Raw genomic sequence first — 25,605 nt, 5'->3', positions numbered from 1 at the left:
CAAGGTTACAGAGAAATGCAGAGTCATGCCCTGAACCCAGGTTATCTGGCTCGAAGCCTAATGAACTTCACAGCTCTGTATTTCTGGTAGAGTCAGACATTACATGTTAAAAATCATCCAATTGATAATAATAATGCCAACATGAGGACTCTCTTCTAATCTCTCGGTCTCTTATGAACATGAATGTGGCAGTGGATTTTAGTTTGTGTATTTGTACCACTTGTTTTACTGCATATTGCTAACCTTTTATGTTCTAACACCATCACTTGTTTCTTTCCTGTCCTTTCTTTTTTTTTTTTTCTTACATACACGTTATTTGAATAAATTATCTCGTAGAAAGATAAAGTCTGCCAATGCTATGTACCTCACCCCGGACCCAATCCTCTCCCCAGAGAAATCGGTTATCAATTTGGGGTGTAACCAACTGTTTATATGTATGTTTGCATAGATGTGTGTGTTTGTATTATACTGGTTTGTATCTTTCCAAAACATAAATTGTACCATTGTTGTACTTTTTACTCTGCAACTTGCTTTTCTTTCTTTCTTTTTTTAACTTACTATGCCTTATGGAGATCTTTTCATGGCAGTACATTGAAATCTAATTCATTCTTTTTAATTGTTACATCACTTAGCATTCCATGCACTCTCACTTTTACTGTTTCCTCTCTACCTTGCCTCTGCTTTTGGTTTTTTTTTTTTGCGGTACGCGGGCCTCTCACTGTTGTGGCCTCTCCCGTTGCGGAGCACAGGCTCCGGACGCGCAGGCCCAGCAGCCATGGCTCACGGGCCCAGCCGCTCCGTGGCACGCGGGATCCTCCCGGACCGGGGCACGAACCCGCGTCCCCTGCATCAGCAGGTGGACTCCCAACCACTGCACCACCAGGGAAGCCCAGCTCTGCTTTTGAAATGGCTTAGTGGCATGGCAAGTCAACATTTAATCATATTTGTATGTAGAGACAAGCATAAGCTTTATGACTCACTGGAGTGTTAATAAGTAAGAAAGGAAGGAAACATAGGAAGTGCGTACCAACACTGAGCTAAGAGGCCTAGGGTAGGCACAGTGTTAGAAGATTTGTTGCCTCTCAGCTTCTGAATTTTAGCATTTACTTTTTTAAAAGACCCACCCATTCTCCAGAAATCTATTCCTTATATATAAGAGATAACAGTAACATACTTGACAGCATGCTGTGAGGATTAAATATATATGTATATATATATGTATATATATGTATATGTATAATGTATATATATTTTTTAAGCAAGTATTCCCTGAGCACCTACTGCATGTCTAATACCCTGCTGGGTATGGTGTGAAGCATAAGGGAAGTTCAAGACAGGGCTCTTGCCCTCAAAGTTCTTGTTAGTTATTAAACCGAAGTACCTTAATGTATGAGGTTAACACTGGAAAGAACTTTGAACCTGTCAGATGAAAGGCATTCCGTAATATGCTCTCCGGGTAACAGATAATAACATAAACACAGGGTAGTATTATGACTATACACGCCCAGTGCTATTTTGTCAAAATTTTCTGTTAATGACAAAGGTATATATAACCTTTAACACCTGCTTATTCGTTTCTTGTCTAGCCTCAGAATCATTTTAGAAGCTTACCTGTAGGACGTGAGCCATCAGATCATACACTTGTGCTGGGTGGTTTCCTGGCTGGGGGTTGCTCTCACTTCCTCTTGAAAGTGCTGGAAAGAATGAGGTCCCCAGGAGCTGGTAGAGAAGAGCTGCTCTCCACAGGACCCAAGGCTAGGCTGAGTACAAATGTGCAGATATTGTGTTACTCTGGACAACATAGCTGATATTAGTGGGCAGATAAAATCCCCAAAGAGTCAGAATTGTCTTAAAGAGCCTGAGGATGGCACTTGAAGGGACTGAAGGGACTTTATTTTGGGGGGTGAATTCCCAGGAAATGAACCTACAGTATTTCCAAAATGTCAGCCTAGTCTTTAGCCCAGTAAGCTTTCTCTGACCAACAGAGCCCATTTTCTGTTGTGTGTGCAAACCCATTCCAGCCGGCCCAAATTGAAATTCCAACTGGATATAAAAGGTCACCCCAGCTGTCAAGCACAGAAGCCACGTGTGGCTTTTGGTTTAAGAATCAGTCCGGGGAGCAGATGCTCTGAGTGCTTGGGGAGCGGCAGGCCTATTCCTGACACAAGAACAAATACCCTTTGTCTTGATTCCACATGTAAGTCAGGGATAGAAATTTTGAATGTGTTTACCTTTAAAGGAGCTAGAGTAAATCATTCTTATGAGGAAAAAATCACTTGTAGTGTAAAAAAGTGTGGTTTCTCAGAGAGCCGTTTTACTGCTGAAGGGATTTCCTAGCAGACAAAAGAGTATGCTCATTAAATCATACACCTCTGCGAGGAAGAGATTCTTAAGAGTAAAGGTGCAAGACATCTATTATTAGGTTAAGAAGGATTCAAAACACTGTCTCTACCACCCCTTTCTGAAGGTGATCTTTTTATTTTTATTTGATAAAGAGAGGCACCTTTCTGAAATTTTTGCCTAGAAACCCAGAATAAAACTTACAGCATGTTAGAATTCTAAAAACAGTTTGTGCATTTCACAGAGTTCAGGGCTCCAAAATATGCTGTCCACATCTTTATTGGGAATTAACTTCTTTTGCCCTCCTCTGAGAGATGTAAGCAGCTGTTGTATTAGACTTGAGAGAGAGCCCATTTTCCAAGGAAGAACAAAGAGAAAGCGGGCACCCCTCCCCCTCGGAAAAGCCACTTTGCTTTGTCTGAGCCGACTCCCTCTGAGGACTGCAGCAGGGGAGGTTCAGAGCTGCGTCCCTGCCGATTAGTTTAATAACACTTGGTTCAGCAGTCCTGGGGATGTGGGGAGATGTGTGCTTGCCTGCACAGCATTAATGTTATCAGCTGCCCTGTTCATGTGTCCTCTCCCGGGAGGACACTTTTATAACACAGTAACACTTAGGGAGACATTCCCCTCCTTTACTTCTGTTTCTCTGCAGATAAACAAATGTCAGGTATGTCTTGGATCCTGTCCCTAACTCAGTCAAGTTACTATGTATCCATTACTCTTTGTCCTCCAAACACTGAGCTCTCAGTGTTCATCTGATTGGGTCCAGATTGTGAAGGCTAGAGTAGTCGTGAACAGGACTTGGGGGCCCAACTTTCCTTCTCCAGGACCCTCAAGAAGCTTCTCTTCCAGTTGGGTTCCTAATTTCTGGTGCTGCTGCTCAAAAGAGACGGCATGCTTTGAACTAGAGCCTATAATTAATGCCTACAGCTATGCCTTGATGGGAGACTGGAATTTTCATGTCAGAGAACAGGGACCTGATAAACAGCATGACTAGTCCAAATGAAACCGTCCATCCTTGGGCCTTCACTACCTTACAAGAAGAAAAATGGAAATGTACAATTCTTCTGCTTAAGGCACTGAATCTCTGCAAGTGGAAGGAACAAGAAGGTTATTAGCGCATCATTCTGGGGAACGTGAAGGACAGGGCTCTGTAGGAGAAAGCATCAGCTTAATGAAGGGCAACATAAAGCTCTACACCGCATAAAAAGGGGGAAGCTGCGCTTTGGCATCATCTTGCAGGTTTCAGTTCCCAGCAATCACGCTGGCTCAAGAGCAGAAGCACAACCGTCATCTTCTTTCTGTGGGATTCAGCCATAGGTGGAGAAAGGTGGTACCACAATTCTCTCCCAGTGGATGATGATGACGTTTTCTAGGCAGATGATTGCGGAGGCTCCTGTCAAATGAGTGAAGAGAAAAAGGAAGTGGGGAGAGGAGGAGGGACTCTAGAAATGGAACTGCAACAACCCTGGAATAAAAATGAGGGGCCATAATAAGAAATGATAAGCACAATCACCTTGAAATTCAACCCTCTGCCCTTTTTTTCCCAACTTGCTTCTGATAACCTCTTTTACTATTTTGTAAATAACTTAAAGCAGGATGGGAAAAACGAAAGAGAGCCCCTATCAGGTTCTATTTTTCACTCTCCTTTATGATTGCTTTAAATAACAATTATACCATGAAAATCAAATCCACCCTTTTTAGCTTTAGGAAGGTATTAACAACAGCTAAGCCCTTTGAAACACTGTATCCCCAAACCACGACGGGCCTCTAAGGTGTCTCTTCTCGACAGAAAGACTACTCTGGTTGTGCGCATTACTTTCGGTTTTGTTGGGTAAAGGGCATAACGTGCAGCAACTTGAGTGCAAACGTGTTTGAAATGTCTGTCGGGACCAAGTGTCGGGGGAGCCATGCCGCAGCCTCCGACGAGATCCGCGCTTTCTCCCTTTCGACCAGCAGGCGACGCTGTTTTCCGGGCGCCCAAGGCCGCCGCCCCGCCCGCTTCTAAGGTCACTTCCGCTGCGGCCCCGCGAGGCTCTACCGTGCTACGCCTTGTTGGTCTTTTTCGAGCCAGTCTTTCTTCACCCAGCGCTGCCTACTGATGTTTCTGAACCACTGTACTCTTGTGACAGTTTATGCTACTTGAAAACTTGCTTCTTGAGTCCTTTGAGACAGTGGAAATTCTTTAAAAAAACATGTATTTGGGATTGCGTAATCACTGATTTTTTTTTAAACGTCTCAAATACATTTCAACTTGGCTAAGTAAAAAGAGCTTCTGACCCGACAAAGAAAGCAATATATGTTGGAAATTGGAGTGGTTAAAAAAACAAATTCCTCTTCCTGTTTATTCCAGACTCTTCTGCAGGTTTAGAGAGAGGGTCGCGAAAATTCAGCTGCGGCGCCATCTGCTGGAAGCGCCGCGACCCTGCAAGACCGTGCCGGGGAAGGAGAAAACGGGTTGCAGGTGAAGGTGTGGACTTTTGCCCAGGAAAGCCTCTGCCACCAAGGTAGCATTTCCATGCAGTCCCCTTATCTAAAAAGAGACTAAAATGACCCTACAAGAAAATGGCCTCGGTCTTGAGGAGCCTTCCGGCCTGACATATGACATATGACAAATGAACTGACATATGTTATATGGGTGTTCTCGGGAAAACCTGGGGCTTTAGGAGAAAAGGAGGCTTAACTCATTTCATTACTCCCGCACGATTCTCAGGTGCAAAGCTGAAAACTAAAACTCTATTTTCCACCAGTGCACACAGAGAAGTATCAGGCATAGAAGTCACAATGTATTTGTTCTCTTGAATGGAACCGATTTTGCTGAATGGAAGGAAATTTAAAAGCTGAAGAGGGTGACAGAAATAAAATTAATCTAGGAGTGGGGAGGTGTTAAAATGTGGCCTTGGCCGTGGTTTGATATAAGGTCACTAAACCCTGCTACCATTTTCCAGACTCTTAAGTCAGTTCTGATTTACTTGATGATTTTTCTGTTTAGGAAGCTTCAGGCTCTTTCCACACAAGGGTCTAAACCCATTTTCAAACACATTTATATTCATACTTCAAAACAAATCTCAATTCACCATTGCTGGAAACTTTGTTAAAGGCCATAATTAGAAAACTCATGGGGAACTGGAAGAAAGCAAGATTTAGAGCAGAATTACAGTTGGCCCACCCATCTGGAAAAATATGGTATCACAATAGGAAACATTTGTAATGGAAAAATGTTATCAAACTGACCCTCCAGAGCTTGATAATAACATTCTAACAAAAATGAGTTTTTGTTTTCTGGGATGAGCTTATAATGGTTTTCCTGAAAAAGATGAAGTAGCTTTACCAACAATATAACCTTTTGGAACCTAACTGGTTATATAGTTCTTCGGGTCCATGTCATGTGACTTCCATATACAGTCAGTGTTTTATAAAGACATCCTTTGGTGCTTCGATAACTAAGCCCTCATGGATGAGACCTACCTGATTCTACTGCCACAGTGAATACTTTTATAGAGAAAATGTTAACCCTCCATATGGATGCTTGAAGAAAATAAACTAGGAAAACAGGATGAGAAATAAGAATCCATTGTGATGATGCATGGATGGACTGTATCAGAGAACTAGAAGATTGAGTATATTTTCTATTTTGAATGAGCAAAGAGTTATTGGGTACCAAATTGTTACCAGTAGAGAAAATATTTTTTAATTAATTTATTTATTTTTGGCTGCATTGGGTCTTCGTTGCTGTACAGGCTTTCTCTTCGTTGCGGTGTGTGGGCTTCTCATTGCAGTGGCTTCTTTTGTTGCAGAGCACAGGCTCTAGGCGTGCAGGCTTCGGTAGTTGTGACACACAGGCTCAGTAGTTGTGGCATGCAGGCACAGTAGTTGTGGTGCATGGACTTAGTTGTTCCGCGGCATGTGGGATCTTCCCGGACCAGGGATGGAACCCTGCGTTGGCAGGCAGATTCTTAACCACTGCGCCACCAGGGTAGCCCAAGTAGAGGAAATATTTGATGGCTGATGCCACATCTGTCGTACCTCTCTTCTACCAATGTATTTGTGAGGAGTGTCTCTCATAGAAATAAATAGCTTGATAACAAATCAGCAGTGTGAGTGGTGGCATGCAGTGGAATTGAGCATCCCTTGGTGAAGGGACTTTCAGGGTCTCTGGTTTAGGACAGTGCAGGAAGGGATCAGAGGTGGAGCAGTGAGAGCCAGACAACTTAAGCCCTTGTGATCTCTTCAAAATTCAGAAACTGAATTTTTCTCTTCTATGGTTCTTATTGTTTCATTAGCTTATTTGTTTAGAGGGTGCCTGCACCCTCAGAACAGAGCCCCACGTACAAACTTCCTGTGACTTTCTTCACAGATGTCTCAAGAGTATTCACTGAGCACTATTTCTGGTGAACCCAATATAAAAAGTCTACACATTCCCCCAGCAATTGAGCTTGGGGTTCAAATATTTTGTGTTTGGCAAAACGCAAGGGAAATTTTTTCTAGAGATGACCTCTCCCTTGACTTTCAGCCTGTTCTAAATTGGGCTTTAGAGAGAAATGTGACCATTCTTTCAAAAACATGAAACAGATTGAACTTGGTAGACGTTTCTATCTGGACCCTAGAATTAGGTAAGTGTGTCTCTCATGGTCAAAATCCTGACTTCACAGAGGACTCGCCTTAACAATGTCAATTCAACTCACTTTTGTTCTCTCAGCACCAGTCAGTCCTCTTCTCCTCACTCCCTGCAAAATGTCAAGCTAACTCTTGCTCCTCAGTGGGTCTTGGCTTTCTGGACACTTCCTCCAAGACTTCCTTGACCTTTCCAGGTGAAGGGAGGGTGTCTCTGCTGAGTTCCCAACACGTTGTGGTTCCCCATCATAGCTCTGTCATACCATATTCCATTGCTTATCTGTCTCCCATACTAGACTCTTAAATCCTGCGAAGACATGCTAAGGCTATTATTATGTTCATTTAGCATCCTCAGTGCCTAATTAGTGCTTCAGTCCAAGCAGATATTAAGTTTTCAACATACAGAGATGGGAAGAAAGGGTATTTCTGATGGAGGAACTGACATGAGCACACACACAGGTATAGACTTGGAAGAATGCCCAGGAGCATGAGTATGGTTTGGCTGAAGCCTGAAAGGGCCTGACAGGAGATAAGATGGGAAAGAGTCTGGGGTGGTTATGAATATTGTGAATGTTAGTTTAAGGCAGTGGTCATCAGAAGTTGAAATAGTTGCAAATGGTGACATTTTTGGTGTGTTGTATATCGGACGAGTACTTTGCATATATTTTCATTAACAAGGCGGAGGCACAGATCTAGCCCATTTCACTTAAGGAAAATATCACTGAATTGGCAAAACTGGTGTACATGGTCAAACTGGGCAGTTAAATAGAATTATTTTCTATCAGAAAAAGGTTAGCTCCATTTTTAAATTAAAAACACCATATAACGGGACTTCCCTGGTGGTCCAGTGGTTAAGAATCCGCCTACCAATGCAGGGGACATGGGTTCAATCCCTGGTTGGGGAACTAAGATCCCACATGCCGCGGGGCAACTAAGCCTGCAAGCCACAACTACTGAGCCCGTGTGCCGCAACTACTGAGGCTGCATGCTCTAGAGCCCGAGCGCCACAACTAGAGAGAAGCCTGTGCGCTGCAACAAAAGATTCCGCATGCCTCAACGAAGATCCCACGTGCCGCAGCTAAGACCCGACACAGCCAAATAAATAAATAAATATTTTAAAAATTAAAAAAAAAAAAGAACCCAGTGTATTACTTCAAAGTCTTCCACCACCTCACTTGTGACTTCTAATTCTAAGATAGTCACTGTGCAAGGCACAGAGGCTTGCCAGGAATTTGTTCAGGGGATGAAGAAGCTGCTGCTCTGTCAGTGTTTCTTACTTGGCTCTCAAGAGATTCTCCCTCAGGCATAATGCATTCTCAAATCATCCCTTGCTTTGGGGAAAAAACACAGTTCAGGATGGCTGAGGAGTTTCTGTTGTGAAGGGTCAGAGCAATTGGAAAGGGGAGGCTGGAAAAGAGAAATCAGCTCAACGTCAGCCATTTCTTGGCAGATCACTTTCAGGAAAGGAAACATTTGGTACTTCAGAATCTGGAAATTGAACCTCTTAATACTATCTATGCTATGTACCCTTAAGTTACCTAGATCCCAGTTTGAAGACTGTGGTTTTAAAAAACCTGGATCTTGGACTTCCCTGGTGGCGCAGTGGTTAAGAATCCGCCTGCCAATACAGGAGACACGGGTTCGATTCCTGGTGTGGGAAGATCCCACATGCCGCGGAGCAACTAAGCCCGTGTGTCACAACGACTGAGCCCACACTCCAGAGCCCGCGCGCCACAACTACTGAAGCCCACGCTCTTTAGGGCCCATGTGCCACAACTACTGAGCTCGCATGCTGCAACTACTGAAGCCCGCGTGCCTAGAGCCTATGCTCCGCAGCAAGAGAAGCCACCGCAATGAGAAGCCCGCGCACCGCAACGAAGAGTAGCCCCCGCTCGCCGTAACGAGAAAGCCTGCGTGCAGCAACGAAGACCCGACGAAGCCAAAAAAAAAAAAACCAAAAAACTGAAACCTGCATTTTATCCTACAGAACAGTGGTCTCCAGAGTGGAATATACACGAGGTACAGAAAGGAAATATTACAAATTCTGTTTATACTTTTTAAATGTCATCCTCCTAAACTTTCTATGTTGGTAGATGTTTACAATTTATATAAAATGAGCATAATTGTTGACTGCAGGTGAGAGCAAGGAATAGTGCCAGGCATCAGGGAAGATACAAAGAGGTATTCCCTGCCTTCAGAGAGCTGGCAGCCTAGCTGACACATGAAAAAGCAAGTAACAATAGTGAATGCTTGGCTAACTAAAGGGAGGATAAAAGGGAAAAAATTTAAAAGAATGTGGAAAGAGCAATTGTTTTTTATTCTGTTTTTAAACATGCATTTCCTGCAGAAAGAGCTGAATTTTCAGTAAGGCCCTAAAATGGTGATAGTCTTGCCACACTATTTTCATTTCAAATTCCAAGCATTCTATTTGGTCATGTTTCTTTTTCTCCATCTTTAACCACCAAATTGCTGTTTTATTTCTGAGTCAGGGGACCATGCCTTTCAGTTCTTAGAAGAAGAAATACCTAAAAATGTGAGATTAAAAAGGATTTATCCATAGTCCTGGTCTTTCAGAAGATATCAACATAATGGTTAAAATGTCCAGGGAAAAAGGAAGTTAGGGGAGTAATTTCAGTAGCTTCCCTATTTTTAGAAATTCTGCTATGATCAAAATTTCCCAGGGAGAGGGATTTTTAAGTTCCCAAAGAACATCATAAGGCATAATGATACATTATAGTTGTGTATAGTAGATCCACTCTCAAAGGAGTTTCATGATCTTATCCTTGCATTCCCACCATTTATGTCTCTATTGAGTGTAAGGGTGATAAAAGAGGTCAAGAGGCATCCCAGACTCAGTCTGAACAGAAGCTCAGGCCTCCTGACAAAAACTGTGTTGGAAAAGAACCCTGAGGTGTCCATCCAGGTGCTTACTCAGACCCCACCCTCCTCACAATAACTCCATAGGCATTGTTTTAGCCATTTAACAGAATAAAAGAAAAGGAAAAAAAAAAAAAAAAAAAGACTTGGAGAAGATAAGTATACTTGCCGAATACACAATTGCTAAGTGGCAGAGCTGGAATTCAACCAATGTCTGCTTTATTCAAAGCCTGTTTTACTTCCTGGGAGGCAACTGATAATTTTTGATGGGACAGTCTCAAAAATGTGGTAGAGGTAGAAGACAGATAACACAGGGTTTAGTCACTTATTATTCATCAAATATTTATTGACGAGGGTGGGACTTCCAGGTGTGGCAGAGTGAAGAGGTGGGCAAATCAACTCCCCCCCAAAAGCAACTTACAAACCTGGAAAAAATTGGTGAGAACCACCATTTTAGCACCTTGAAAATCGACCAAAGGCATAGAATAATCTGAGAAGTGTTTGTGCTTGAACAACTGCTGAAATTCAGTAATAACAGTGGGACTCTGTGGCATCCTTGCTTGAGGATGCTTCCATTTTCCAACCCTCTCCCCAGCCCGGTCAGCATGGAGATTTTGCCGGGATGGGGGGATGCTGTGAGGACTGGCACAGTCAAAGAGGGCTCACTTGAATTGGAGCAGGAGAGGGCCAATGGTACTACCAACCTGAGGTTGCAGTTGTGGCTGGGGAAAGAGTATTCCTGGCTGAGGTTGTGTACATTTGCAGCTGAGAACAGAGGATCTAAGACAGCCACATACTCCTGTCTGACTTTGAGGATTTGAGCATGGAGGAGCTGTGAAAGGGCCCAATGAAAAGTAAAAGTAAAAGGCCAAGTAGAATTGAAAACAGCCTGAACTTTAAATTTGTTCCCCTGCCCACACACCCATTACTAGAGGACAGAAGCCAGTTTCTGTCCCAACACTGGCTAACCTTTAGGCTACTTAGACACAGGAGTGACCCCTAGGAAGCCAGACTTAAAAATAAAAACAAGAAAAAATCAACTGAGCAGAGATATCGACAGCCACACCCTTCAGAGGAGACAGATTTCATAGATTTAACCAAGGCATGTTACTAAACACACAAACACAAAAGACAGCCTTAAGGGAGAACTCAGAATCCAGAGTTGCTACAATATAGTATTTAAAAATCTAGCTTTCAAATAAAATATGCAAAGAGATAGGAAAGTATGACTCATTCTGAGGGAAAGAAAAAATCAATAGACTCTGTCTCCAAGAAGTTGGATTTATCAGGCAAAGACATCAAAGCAGTTGTTATAAATATGTTCAAAGAACTAAAAGAAATCAATGTTTAAAGAATCAAAAGAAATTAGGGCAATAATATATTAACAAATAAAGATGCTCAATAAGGAAACACATAACTTAAAATTTTAAAAATGTAATTTCTAGAGGTAGAAATAAGCAATACTTGAAACAAAAAATTCACTAGAGGGGCTGAAAGGAAGATTCAAGTTAGCAGAGAAAAAGAATCAGTGAACTTGAACCGAAGAGATCAACTGAAATTATCTACTGAAGAATAGAAAGAATGAAAATGGAAGAAAAGTGAAGAGAGCCTCAGAGACTTGTGGGACAACAGACCAACATATGTGTAATGGGAGAGGGAAGAAGAGGTCAGAAAAAAAAAATAATGTCTGAAAACTTCACAAATTTGATTAAAAACATTAATCTACACATCCAAGTAGCTCAACCAACCCAACTAGGATAACTACAAAGAGATCCACACCTAAACACAGCATACAAATTGTTAAAAACCAGCAATGGAAAGAAAATCTTTAAAGCAACAAAAGAAAACCACCATGATGGGACTTCCCTTGTGGCACAGTGGTTAAGAATCTGCCTGCCAATGCAGGGGACACAGGTTTGATCCCTGGTCCGGGAAGATCCCACATGCCGCAGAGCAACTAAGCCCGTGCACCTCAACTACTGAGCCTGCGCTCTAGAGCCTGTGCTCTAGAGCCTGCGATCCACAACTACTGAAGCCCATGCACCTAGAGCCCGTGTTCCACATCAAGAGAAGCCGCTGCAATGAGAAGCCTGCGCAGCGCAACGAAGACCCGATGCAGCCAAAAATAAACAAATAAATAAATACATTTTAAAAAGAGCTTAAAAAAAACTCTCTATTGATGGGTTATAACATGTACATGTGAGGTATATAATAACACTTAATGTATTATTATGTAATACAGATATAACTATATGATAAATAATATTAAGTGTTAATACAAGGATATATTTGAGATATATATTATAGCACAAAGGAGGGTCTGGGATAGAGTTATATTGGAGCAAAGTTTCTCTATTTTACTGAAATTAAGTTAGTATTAATCTGCAATAGATAGTAGTGAATTAAGATGTATATTATCCCTATAGTAACCATTAAGAAAATAATTTTGAAATATATGGTAGGGACTTCCCTGGTGGCGCAGTGGTTAAGAATCTGCCTGCCAGTGCAGGGGACATGAGTTCGAGCCTTGGTCCAGGAAGATCCCAACATGCCGCCGAGCAACTAAGCCCGTGTGCCACAACTACTGAGCCTGCACTCTGGAGCCTGCAAGCGACAACTACTGAGCCCACGAGCCACAACTACTGAAGCCTGTGCGCCCAGGGCCTGTGCTCCACAACAAAGAGTAGCCCCTGCTCGCCTCAACTAGAGAAAAGCCCACAAGCAGCAACGAAGACCCAATGCAGTCAAAAATAAAATAAAATAAAATAAATAGTTGGCTTAAAAATAAAATACCAATATTTGGAAATAAAAAGGAGACATCAATGTTTACCCTACAAGAATTAAAATACTGGGACTTCCTGGTGGTCCACTGGTTAAGAATCTGCCTGCCAATGCAGGGAACATGGGTTTGATTCCTGGTCCAGGAAGATCCCACACGCCGCGGAGCAACTAAGCCTGCGCACCGCAACTACTACTGAGCCTCCACGCCACAACTAGGGATATGCCCTCGCACTGCGTTGAAGCTCCTGCATACAGCAACTAAGACCCGATGCAGCCAAATTTTAAAAATTTAAAAAGAGTCTAGGAGGGACTTCCCTGGTGGTTCAGCGGTTAAGATTCCATGCTTCCACTGCAAGGGGCACAGTTTCGATCCTTGGTCAGGGAACTAAAATTCCACATGCCACGTGGTGCAGCCAAAATAATAATAATAAAAATAAATTGTTATAAGAGTTTAGGAGACCAAGGAGGAAACAACAATGGCAACTGAGAAAGAGCAGCCAGGAGGAAAACCAGAAGGGTCCCGGAAACCTAGTGAAGAAAGTGCTAAGTGAAGTGTTTCACAGTGTCAAATGATGTTGATAGATTAAATAAAATGAGAACTGGGAGTGACCATTGGATTTGGTAATGTGGACGTCATGGGTGACTTTTGGAAAAGTGGTGAGGGTTAAAGTCTGATTCCAGCGGGTTCAAAGAGTAGTAGGAGGAAACTGGAGGTACTGGTGGTAGATAATTCTTTGCTATAAAGATGAGGAGAGAAATGGGATAGTAGCCACAGGCAGAAGTGAAATCAAGAGAGGTTGTTTTGGAGATGGAAGAGCATATCTTAATGCTAAAAGTAAACGTAGAATAGAGGGGGGAAATTGATGCAGGAGACAGAAAAGAGAATCACTAGAGTAATATCCTCGAGTAGGCAAAAGTGGATGGGATATAATATACAAGTGGAAAGGTTGGCCTTGAATAAGGGCATGGGCAGTTTATTGTCAGTAGCTAGAAGACAGGCAGAAGTGCATGGGGACAGTCACAAATAGGTAGAGTGTTAAGAAAAATCACCCCAAATTTGGAAATAGGCTAACAGGATTACTGGGTATCTTTTTAGTGAAGAGCTGTGCTCCATCCAGCAGGCCCTCTGGGGATTATCTCATTTTCTAAGGGCCACTACCTTTGCTTGACTTTCTACTTATTATTGATTAGGATATTTAACAATTCTGTTTCTTTTCTTTAATAAACTTATTTATTTATTTAATTTTGTTTGCGTTGGGTCTTTGTTGCTGCACATGGGCTTTCTCTAGTTGCAGAGAGCGGGGGCTACTGTTGTGGTGCGTGGGCTCCTCACTGCGGTGGCTTCTCTTTTTGCGGAGCACGGGCTCTAGGCGTGTGGGCTTCAGTAGTTGTGGGGCCAGGGCTCAGTAGTTGTGGCTCGCGGGCTCTAGGCGTACGGACTTCAGTAGTTGTGGCGCACGGGCTTAAGTGTTCTGCGACATGTGGGATCTTCCTGGACCAGGGCTCGAATCCCTGTCCCCTGCCAATCAGGCGGATTCTTAACCACTGCGCCACCAGGGAGGTCCAACAATTCTGTTTCTTATAGCAAACTTATAGCAATGCAAATGGTTCTTGTCTGAGAGAAATACAAATGATTTCTATCCTATGGAAAAGATAACCTCACAGGTTAAGATTTTTTTGTTTTCTCTTGTAGGGCATTAACCAGTTTTGTTTCTACCTAGCAATCTTTTTTTTTTTTTTTTTTTTTTTTTTTGACTGCGTCAGTTCTTCGTTGCAGTGCACGGACTTCTCTAGTTGTGGTGTGTGGGTTTTCTCTTCTCCAGTTGCGGTGCGTGGGCTCCAGGGCACGTGGGCTCTGTAGTTTGCGGCACGCGAGCTCAGTAGTTGTGGTGTACAGGCTTAGTTGCCTCACGGCATGTGGGATCTTAGTTCCCCAACCAGGGACGGAACTCACATCCCCTGCATTGGAAGGCAGATTCTTTACCACTGGACCACCAGGGAAGTCCCTCTTCCTAGCAATCTTATTCTAATATTTTTAAAGCACCTTTCCTGATGAAATATATCAACTCCTATTCCTCAAATGCTATTTTTTTTTTTTTTTTTTTTTTTTTTTTTGCAGTACGCGGGCCTCCCACTGTTGTGGCCTCTCCCGTTGCGGAGCACAGGCTCCGGACGCGCAGGCTCAGTGGCCATGGCTCACGGGCCCAGCCACTCCGCGGCATGTGGGATCTTCCCGGACCGGGGCACGAACCCGTGTCCCCTGCATCGGCAGGCGGACTCTCAACCACTGCACCACCAGGGAAGCCCCCTCAAATGCTCTTTGCACCAGCTTTATCATTTTACTGGTTCCTTAGTCAATAAATCTTGGGCACATGTTTTCTTCTATATTTATATGAGTCATAATTTTAACTTTTTTTAAAAATATAAATTTATTTATTTATGGGTGCGTTGGATCTTCGTTACTGCTCGGGGGCTTGCTCTCGTTGCGGCGAGCGGGGGTTACTGTTCGTTGCGGTGCGCGGGCTTCACATTGCGGTGGCTTCTCTTGTTGCAGAGCACGTGCTCTAGGTATGCGGGCTGCAGCAGCTGCAGCACACAGGTTCAGTAGTTGTGGCACACGGGCTTAGCTGCTCCGCGGCACGTGGGATCTTTCTGGACCAGAGCTCGAAGCCGTGTCCCCTGCACTGGCAGGCAGATTGTTAACCACTGAGGCACCAGGGAAGCCCGATTTTAACTTTTTGAAAATTATATTCTAACAAGGAAGGCACAGTACTAGTTGGAGCTGTGGACAGTCTCTTCTGATGGCTTCTGTTTTCTCAGTGAATAAAGATGCAAAGTTATGAACTGAGTGAGAATGGAGGAAATTTGGAGGGTTTGAGGGTCCTGAAGAAGATATAAAAAAATTTTAGGAGAGTAGGAAAGTGAAGAGATTAAGGGAAATATAGTATTACTGCTGAGCAATGGAAGGCCCACTGGAGGTTAGTGGTCATGAATTTTAAGTGGATCTGTAAGCATGCCACAGCCATGCCTGCAGGCATGGGGTGGGTAGGGTTAGATTTAATCAGGTTTGAAGTTTTGCTAAGTGAGCACAACAAGGAAAATGGAACTAGGGAGTTGCAGGTGTAAGCAAGAGTGTAATTATAGTGATGGACTATGGAAGGAGAGATGTGAGGACATAAGGGGGTAAAGGACAGTAAAAAGGTGGTAGGATCAATGGCTGTCAGTCTTACTAAGCAGAAGGGTTGTTGGATTGCTTTTCTCTTACTGGAAAGGTGGAGGTGGTGGTTGGATAGTGGGATGCTTAAAACTGAAAACTTGAAGTGATGGGGTCAGTGGGGTGGGGATACTTATTAGAGCTAAGAAGTAAATGGGAGTATGAAAAGAAAAGCCATAAGTGTGAATAAAAGGGGAGAGATACAGGATAGTAACTCAGGCAGGAAATGACACTATGGTGGTTTAGTAGTAATTTGTGTAGACAAAGAGAATTAAGGGTCAAGCCAAGGGGTTAATAAATAAAGCAAGTTTTCAGAGGCTGTGAGCAGGAATAAAAACTAGGGCACAAGTGGATGGGATTAGTATTAATAAAATTGGAGGGGACCCTAATGAGATAAGAGGGAGGATAATATCAGGTACAAGAAAGAAAAACATTTTGTGGAGGATAGGATGAAAGCTATTGGAGCTCAGGTTAAATCCTTTAATCCTGTCACTAAATTAGGAATCTAGGTTATCTGCTAGGAGTGAACAGGTAAATGTAGATTAGGAGCTTGAAGGATAGAGAAGCAATTGAGCATTTCATTTCTTGGGAAATGAGTAAAAGAGGTGGATGAAAGAGTCATACAGTAGTGTGGGGTGAAGAAAATTATGAGAAGTTCAAGTCTTTGAGGAAGGTGATAGATTAGTTTAACTTCCTGTGTCTCTCTGTAAAAGTGGAAAACACAATGAGCTACTTATGTGGGTTAATTAATATAATTTACACAGGTTACATGTTTGTCATGTTTGTCGTGATAAGCATCACAACAATGGGTACTTTAAATCCTTCTTGAGCTCCAGATCCAGATCCCCTTACTTACTAGACCTACTTGTGTGTACTGGTGGTGTCCAAAACTCTCTACTGGAAGGCCAAACACAATCTCACTTCAGCCTCACATCAAAAAATAAATAAATAAACAGAAGTAACCCCCGCCCTCACCTCCTCTGGTATTTCCTATCATGATTACCAGCCCAGGCGCCAGAGGTAGAAAATTCAGAGTCTTGTCATGTCCCTCACTCTCCAATCCAATTAGACACCAATTTCTACAGATTTCTACATTGTACACACCTCTCAAATCTTGACCCTCCTATTAGGATTGCTCACAGACTGTTGTGAAATAAAATTCATATTTTATGACAAGACAAGAAAAATTTAAACAAAAAAGTTCTTCCCTGCCCTTTGGCCTCCCCTCTCCCCACTGTGCATTGTGTATCTGCATCATGTGTTGACTAAACCTCCCCCATCAGGCAGGAATACCTGCTCAACCATAAAGAGAAACATTCTCCTAGCATCAGCAAGACAACTCCATAAAAGATAACATTCCTGGGCTTCCCTGGTGGCGCAGTGGTTGAGAGTCCGCCTGCCGATGCAGGGGACGCGGGTTCGTGCCCCGGTCCGGGAAGATCCCACATGCCGCGGAGCGGCTGGGCCCGTGAGCCATGGCCGCTGAGCCTGCGCGTGCGGAGACTGTGCTCCGCGGCGGGAGAGGCCACAGCGGTGAGAGGCCCGCGTACCGCAAAAAAAAAAAAAAAAAAAAGATAACCTTCCTTCTTGATCTTGCAAGGGGTCACATGACCCACCACAATGACACCTAGATATAGATTATGTAAACTGTCAATAATCCTTCATTTGATGCATAGCCCTCTGTCTCAAAAAACTTATATAACTGTGCCTTGACTTCTAATGGGCAGAACAGTTCTCAGAGCTTTCTGAGATGCTCTTCCTGGGTTATAATCCTCAGATTTGGCTTGAATAAAATTTTCCATTTCTTTCTTAGATCAACTGATTAATTTTTCATCGACATTGTCCAAAATCTTAGGAGGTTTACATATTCCAAATTGGGGCATAAGGGAGTGAGGCAGATTGGTTGTGTTCTAATTCCAGGCATAGTGGGAACTAGCTCTCCCAGGTCAAATTCTCACACACTCTTGGATCGCTAGGCTCTAATGGGCTTATAGTCTCCAGTTCCGATTTGCACAGGAGCACAATCTGTGGTATCATATCAATACTTGGGGCCTTGTCTTAAAATGCATCTTTAGCCTAGACTTCTTTCCTCAAGATGATTTCATTTTGGGTCTCAGTGTCCTTTTCTGCCACTGGGTTATTGTCAAGCACTCCTAGCTCTACCCAGACTGGATTCCCTCATGTAGACATTTGAGGATCTGGGTTGGAAGTTCTGGTCCCTTCCCACCCTAGGATCCTTATGCCTGTTGGTTCATTTCCTACTTCACTTCTCCACTTGGATGCCTAATGGGCATCTCATCTTTAACATGTCCAAAGCAAACCCTGACGGCCCTGCTCCTTACAACCCTTAAAACTGCTCCTTCCAAAGCTTTCCTCATCTTAGTATCAACTCCATTTTTCCAGTTGTTCAGGCCCAAACCCTTGGAGTCATTCTTTTGTTTTTTAATAAATTTATTTATTTATTTTTGGCTGTGTTGGGTCTTCGTTGCTGCATGGGGGCTTTCTCTAGTGGCAGCGAGCCAGGACTACTCTTCTGTGGTGGCTTCTCTTTGTTGCGGAGCACAGGCTCTAGGCGTGCAGCTTCAGTTGTGGCACTCAGTAGCTGTGGCTCACGGGCTCTAGAGCGCAGGCTCAGTAGTTGTGCCTCACGGGCTTAGTTGCTCCGCGGCATGTGGGATCTTCCTGGACCAGGGCTTGAACCCGTGTCCCTGCATTGGCAGTCAGATTCTTAACCACTGTGCCACCAGGGAAGTCCCCCCTTGGAGTCATTCTTGATTGGTCTTTTTCTTACTACCCAAATCCAATCCATCAAAAACTCCTATCCAGAATCTGGCCACTTCTCATCATCTCCTCTGTAACTACCCTGGGTTCCTGCTCAGATTATTACAGTAGCTGCTTAACTGGTCGCTTGCTTCCATTCTTACCTCCCTACGGTCTATTCTAAGGATAGAGGCCAGAGTGACTCTGTTAAAACAAAAGTCTAATTTTTGTCATGACTTTACTCCAATGACTTCCAATCTCATTCTGAGAAAAAGCCAAATTCCTTATGGTGGCCTCTAAGGACCTACGCAGTCCGGACCCCACTCTCTCTAACCTTGTCTTCTACTGCTTTTTCCCTCACTCACACTCTCCAGCCATTCCCTCTGCCTGGAATGCTCTTCCCCCAGACACTCACATGGCTCAGCTCTTCCTTCAGATCAGAGACGCCTTCTTTGCCACATTAGGTAAAACAGCACTCATTACTCTCCAGCGTTCTCACTCGGTTTTATTTTTCTTCCTACATCGTTTCTCTTCCCCAAATGCAGTATGAACTCCTTGAGAAGCTTTGTCTTGTCCTTAGTTCCTTGTACAGTGCCCAGTACACACTAAGGGCCAGATAAATATTTGTTGAATAAAACAAAGAATAATGTAATTTTGCATTTCTAGACAATCTTAACGTTTTCAGGGCACTATATGAAGTAACTAAATTGTATAAGGAAGCTTAGAAGCTATATTTTATTGTACAAATGATGAAACTAAAATCCACTCAGTCAGTTGTGCTAGAACTAGAATCCAGATCTCACAAATCCCAGTCTAAGGATCTACTTCCGAGGCTGTTTTAAAGCAGGTATTATCCTGCAGATGGGGAAACTCCGATGCAATACAGCTGGAAACCTTGCCAAAGCTCATGTTATCTACTCACACTAGAAACCAGAATCCCCAGTTCCTAGTACTTATAAAGGCTCTGAGAGTTTACATTCTTGTCACTGAGGAGTCAATAAAGTCATTACTTCAATATTTTGTTATCCTAATCTTTGCTTCCCCTACCCACAATTGTCTTTCCCTTTGTGTTTTATTCCATCCTTGTCTCTAGAGATCAGAATGATTATGCTTGCTAAGTAAGTAACCACTACTTTTTTTTTTTTTTTTTTTTTTTTTTGCGGTACGCGGGCCTGTCACTGTTGTGGCCTCTCCCGCTGCGGAGCACAGGCTCCGGACGCGCAGGCCCAGCGGCCATGGCTTACGGGCCTAGCCGCTCCGCGGCACGTGGGATCCTCCCAGACCGGGGCACGAACCCGCGTCCCCTGCATCGGCAGGCGGACTCTCAACCACTGCGCCACCAGGGAAGCCCCCCACTACTTTTTCTGATATCCGGACTTTGTCTTCTTCAGCTTCCATAACAACATGCTTGGGGTTAGGCTGTGTCTCCATTCAGGCTGCTATAACAAAATCCCATAAACAGAGTGGCTTATTAACAACAGAAATTTATTTCTCACAGTTCTGGAGGCTGGAAATCCAAGTTCAGGGTGCCCGCATGGTCAAATTCCAGCGAGGACCTTCTTCCGGGTTGCAGACTGCCATTTTATTGTTATATCCTCAAATGGCAAGAGAGCTCTCTGGGGTCCCTTTTATAAGGGCACTAATTCCATTTATGAGAGCTCCACCTCATGACCAAGTTACTCCCCCAAAGCCCCACTTCCAAATACAATCACAGTGAAGGTTATGATTTCAACTTATGAATTTGGGAGGATACATTCAGTCCATTGCAGGCTCCCTGGGCCCTGACCAGAGGCCATGAAACCCCTCAATTCAATCAAGCAAACCTGCATCAAGGAAACAGGTTTCATAACTTGTTAGGTGACCTACATTCCAGGGTTTTTTCCCTCTTTGAAACAACTTTGTTTTACTATCAGTCATTTCAGGCACAATAAAGGAGAAGAGCAGCCTGAATGTAAAATTTGTTTCTTTGTTTTAAAGACAAAGAATTCCCTCCTTCTCCTTTTCTTTTTCCCACAGTATGTGAACCTGGCTCTTTCCCTTGGGTTCAGTACAAATAAATGGAGCTGCTGAGGGAACAGTGTAAGCAAGTTGATTTTTGTAGTTACAGGCTGTTCCACATAACCCATTTACAAGGTCAGTAGGGACCACAGCTTACCAAAACAAAGAAGTATGTAATTTTAAGGGAGGAACTCTTGATCGATCAGGAACAAGCAAAGACCTTCCAGGGTTTCTAAATGGTTTATATTCCTGACTATATTGTGAACAAAATATGCTGGAGAGTAAGGAAAAAAGAACACAGACTAGAGGATCAAAATATTAAAGTGCTACAAAAATAGAGTTCTATGAGTACAGCCCATGTCTGTTAGAGCTCTGTGCCAGCCTCTTTCCTTCACTGTCTTACAACTGAATGTGATCATTACAGGTTTGAATGATTTGGGGAAATAAACATGTAATTAAAGTTGTAGACATAAAAGTGGTTTCATATTAATGTTTTTGGAGAGAAGACAGTGGTTAAGAAATGGGAGCCTTAAAACCAGACTCCAGAGGAAAGGGGTGAGGATCCCAGAGAGGAAGGCTGGACTACAGGCAGCATGGGCTGGCATGTGCCTTTAGATAAGTTACTTAACCCCACAAACCTCAATTTCCTCTTCTGTAAAATGGAGGTAACAGTAGTTTCTACCTCATAGAGTTATTGTGGAGAGTAAACAAGTGAAAGCATGTAAACTCTTCTCTCTGGGGGTGAAATCCCAGAGTGGTGACACTGGTACTAGAGGTGGAGATGCTGGGGTGGAAGGGTGGGTAGTAAAGGAGTTGGGGGCTTTTATAATCCAAGAAATAAAAGGACTGGAAAAGAAGGCATTGATTGGGAGTGGAGGGGCTAGGAGGTAACCCTTTTATAGCCCTGAAAGCCTGAACTGGGAGGAGAAGCCAAGCTGGGCTTTGGGGCTTTGGTTGGCTGTGAGGAGAGGATTGATCCAGAAGCCAGGGAATGAATCAAGCTCTGAGATTAAAAAAAAAAAAAAAAAAAATTCCTTTTTATGCCAGAACTAAAGAACTAAGAGAAATGTCCTGACTTAGATCAGTGTGGAAGTAGGGGCAATGGTAAATGTTTAACAACCAGCTGAGAGTGCAGGTGAGAGCCTAATGTGTACTATTCACCAATTTCCATGGTGGAAATACATCCATCATTGTTGATTTCAAGCTACCAACGTGATATCCAGCTGGCTCACAAAATTCCTAAAAATCTAACAGTTGGCTCTAGCAGGCTCTAACACGCCAATGAGTAGGAGGACTAGAACAAAAGAATCATAAAGGGTTCAGATTAGGGAGCAGCCCACTGACTTGTAGCAGGAGAAACAGACACTGGAAAAGACCAAATGCTTTCAGCCAAATTAAACTAACTTCCTGAGTAAAACGAGACTGTTTTCATCTCTAAATTTCCTAACTGTGTATAATTTATGCAGTGATATTCCCTCGTATTGAGGTACTATTGGACTAATTAGGTAGGAAAAAACAAATACTTAGTGTACTTGAAAATGGCTGGTTCTGTGTCCTGGGAGGAGGGGGAGGGGCAGTTAAAGACATACCAGGAAAAGTGAAATGGGAAAGATTATCCTGAGATTCACAGTCTCTAACTAAATCCCCCACCATCTCAGCTGCTGGCAAGAAGTTATAGTCACAGGGAAAGACGACTCTCAGGCCCTTCCACTTTGGTCTGCCTGGGTGCTTTTTAGGTACATGATAAATAAAAGTATTAAATAAGCTATAAATAGAAAAGATTTCCGGACTCCAGGATACGGTCTACTTACTGGAATAATAATGTAGATGATTGAGGAATGTGAGTAGCTCTTTTTAATTTTCTTCAAGAGTATTTTACCTGTCTATCCTAAAGGGATAGGGGAGGAGAATCAAGGGAATGGTTATTAATTACAGGAGAGATTAGAAAGAGCTTAGGGTAAGAAGGATTGGCTGTAGAATATAAAGAGGGAATACAGGGGAAACACAACCTACTCAGTTGCTTCATTTGGTCACTGTGAGGAAACGATCCCCAAATATTGTATTTTTAGGGACTATAAGGCAGATGAGAACAAACCAAGTGATATCTCAGTGGAAAAAAGATGTGAAATTTCAGAGATGAAAGCCGGTCCTCGCTGGTAATCTCCTAGAATGGAGCTCACATTTCACCTAAAGAGTCTTGATGGAAGAGAAGGCCGAAATACTGCTCCAGTCATGGGGGAGGAGAACTTCGAAAGAGTGTGTAAGCAAGTTATAAAGGTTGCAAATATTTGCAGAAAAAGAGCAATAAATGAAAGTTAAAGGATCTAAGGATTTTTCCCATAAGAGAAAATAACATATTACCTAGAAGATAATGTCCTGCTCTTCTGTATTTACAAGACGAAGAAGAAGAAGAGGAAGAGGAAGAAGAGGAAGAGGAAGAAGGAGAAGGAGGAGGAGGAGGAGGAGGAGGAGGAGGAGGAGGAGGAGGTGGAGGAGGAGGAGGAGGAGGAGGAGGAGGAGGAGGAGGAGGAGGAGGAGGAGGAGGAGGAGGAGGAGGAGGAGGAGGAGGAGGAGGAGGAGGAGGAGGAGGAGGAGGAGGAGGAGGAGGAGGAGGAGGAGGAGGAGGAGGAGGAGGAGGAGGAGGAGGAGGAGGAGGAGGAGGAGGAGGAGGAGGAGGAGGAGGAGGAGGAGGAGGAGGAGGAGGAGGAGGAGGAGGAGGAGGAGGAGGAGGAGGAGGAGGAGGAGGAGGAGGAGAAGGAGAAGAAGAAGAAGAAGAAGAAGAAGAAGAAGAAGAAGAAGAAGAAGAAGAAGGAGAAGAAGAAGAAGAAGAAAACTGCTTGAAAATATACACGTTTTTAAATGCTTGTCATAAAGAAGGTGGCTGACTCTAACTGCAATAAGGAGTCCTAGCTGCCCTTTGGCGGTCTTGAAAGTAGGACAAATTCCCTTTTTTCTTGTCATGTTAGCCTGCCTTAAGAAAAATTCAACAAGTGGCTTTTCTAGGACATCCTTTCCTTGTGAACTAGAGCCAGTAGCAGGCTAATGTAGGGCCAAGAAGTAAAAGAGGCAACTGCCATAGTAGGCGTTTGTTCTGGGTTCCACCTCTGTGGTTCAAGGTAAATTATTTCAAGTCTCAGGACCTTATTTCCCACAGTTCCAAATAAATACACTTGTTAAAAACTTATTTTTGAAAACTCTTTCAAGGCACTATTGGAATAGAAAATATTTTGTTCTAAATTGCTATATGAGCACAAAATATCCCCATGCCATTATTATTTGTAACATGTAATTTGTAACTGGACCAAGATAAATTCTTCAGTATTACTGGAATCCTAGCATAGCAATCAGAAGTTAGACTGAAGAAAACCTAAGGTTTGGTTATATCTATATTCTTTTCTCTTTACTAATGTTGTGGACATCCTATATGCAGTGATTTAAAGCCCAAGCTCTGCGTGCCTAGAGCCTGTGCTCCGCAACAAGAGAAGCCACCGCAATGAGAAGCCCACACACCGCAACGAAGAGTAGCCCCCGCTCGCCGCAACTGGAGAAAGTACGCACGCAGCAAGGAAGACCCAACGCAGCCAAAAATAAATAAATAAAATAAATAAATAAAATTTAAAGCCCAAGCTCCCCTGGGCCAGAGTAGATATGCAACACTTCTTTCCCTAAAGCATTGTAAGACTCCAACAAAAGCCCCATGTATAAGTATGTATCTAATGTACTGGTAATTCTTAGAAGACCCGGACTGAATGAAGCATGTTTTTGACTTTGCTCATTTTTGTACAGCTCACATGTACAGCAGAAGTCTCAAGTCACAGTATTACAGAATATTAGGGCTGGAAGAGGCCTTAGAGATGACCCTGTCCATTCTCCTCATATTGCACACACAAAGCCTGGGGTCCAAGGAGGAGAAATGCCTGTCCAAAGTTATATTGCCAAAAATGGCAGAGCACTGGCTCTGTTACTAACTCAACATGTTTGTGGTGAATTCTGAAAACTGTCAACTAGAAAGTAAGCCTCTCCTCACTTAGTAATTTTTAGACCCATAAAGACCTGTTTACGTAGAGGTTAAAGTTTTAACTGTCCACCCAGGAAAAAGATTCCCCACCCGCCCCAAAAAAAAACCTAGCAGGGGGAAGAAAACTTAAATATGGATCCCAATGTTTAAAATGATTTTTAAATTAATTAATTAATTAATTTATGGCTGCGTTGGGTCTTCGTTGCTGTACGTGGGCTTTCTCTAGTTGTGGTGAGCGCGGGCTGCTCTTCGTCGGGGTGCGTGGGCTTCTCATTGCGGTGGCTTCCCTTGTTGCAGAGCACAGGCTCTATGTGCGTGGGCTTCAGTAGTTGTGGCACGAGGGCTCAGTAGTTGTGGCTGGCGGGCTCTAGAGTGCAGGCTCAGTAGTTGTGGCGCATGGGCTTGGTTGCTCCGCGGCATGTGGGATCTTCCCGGACCAGGGCTCGAATCCGCACTGGCAGGCTGATTCTTGACCACTGCACCACCAGGGAAGTCCTTAAAATGATTTTAAAATGCAAGAGGATGAATAGTCATCTCTAATTTTGTCTACCACCACCACCTTAGTACCACTTAGTCCTTTACTACGTGTATGTATTCCGTATTATGTATCTCATTTAGCCCTCACAACAGTGTATCCACCTATGAATTATATATTATCCCCATTTTATAAGGGAGGAGATTTAGAGACATTAAGAAATTTGCTCAAGGACCCACAGCTAGAAAACAAAACCAAAAAAAGCCAACATTTTGCATCTGTTGATGGCAAAACCATCTTACTCAACCAGGCATCTGTTGATGCAACATTTTGCATCTGTTGATGGCAAAACCATCTTACTCAACCAGGCTAAAATCCTGGAGTAATCCTTGGCTTCTCTTTCCCTCACATGTGAGCCTTCAGGAAATCTTTCTGGCCCTATCTTCAGAATGTAGCCAGCTCTAACCACTCTTCGCCACTTCCTCTGCTACCACTCTGGTCTGAGTCCCCATCATCTCTCAGAAGGAT

General features: G+C 43.3%; 2 long non-coding RNA genes across 3 annotated transcripts in view; one reads left to right on the top strand and one right to left on the bottom strand.

Annotated features, from left to right (window-relative positions):
• Positions 1–17,291, top strand: part of LOC109549864 (uncharacterized) — a 52,378-nt gene extending 35,087 nt beyond the window's left edge. The window contains exons 6-7 of one of the 2 annotated variants that reach the window (XR_012324419.1): positions 4,694–4,847; positions 14,732–17,291. This is a non-coding gene — a long non-coding RNA (uncharacterized lncRNA). Of the gene's footprint in view, positions 1–4,693; positions 13,856–14,731 lie in introns of those variants that run through there. The other variant, XR_012324417.1, reaches the window with a different exon arrangement.
• LOC109549865 (uncharacterized) overlaps positions 1–25,605 on the bottom strand; it is a 31,341-nt gene that overhangs the window by 3,377 nt on the left and 2,359 nt on the right. The window contains exon 2 of the long non-coding RNA XR_012324422.1: positions 1,612–3,736. This is a non-coding gene — a long non-coding RNA (uncharacterized lncRNA). The remainder of the gene's footprint in view (positions 1–1,611; positions 3,737–25,605) is intronic.

This window comes from Tursiops truncatus, chromosome 11 (genome assembly GCF_011762595.2).
Source record: "Tursiops truncatus isolate mTurTru1 chromosome 11, mTurTru1.mat.Y, whole genome shotgun sequence".
NCBI classification, from domain to species: Eukaryota; Metazoa; Chordata; class Mammalia; order Artiodactyla; family Delphinidae; genus Tursiops; species Tursiops truncatus.
This window is presented reverse-complemented; position numbering and strand designations above follow the sequence as displayed.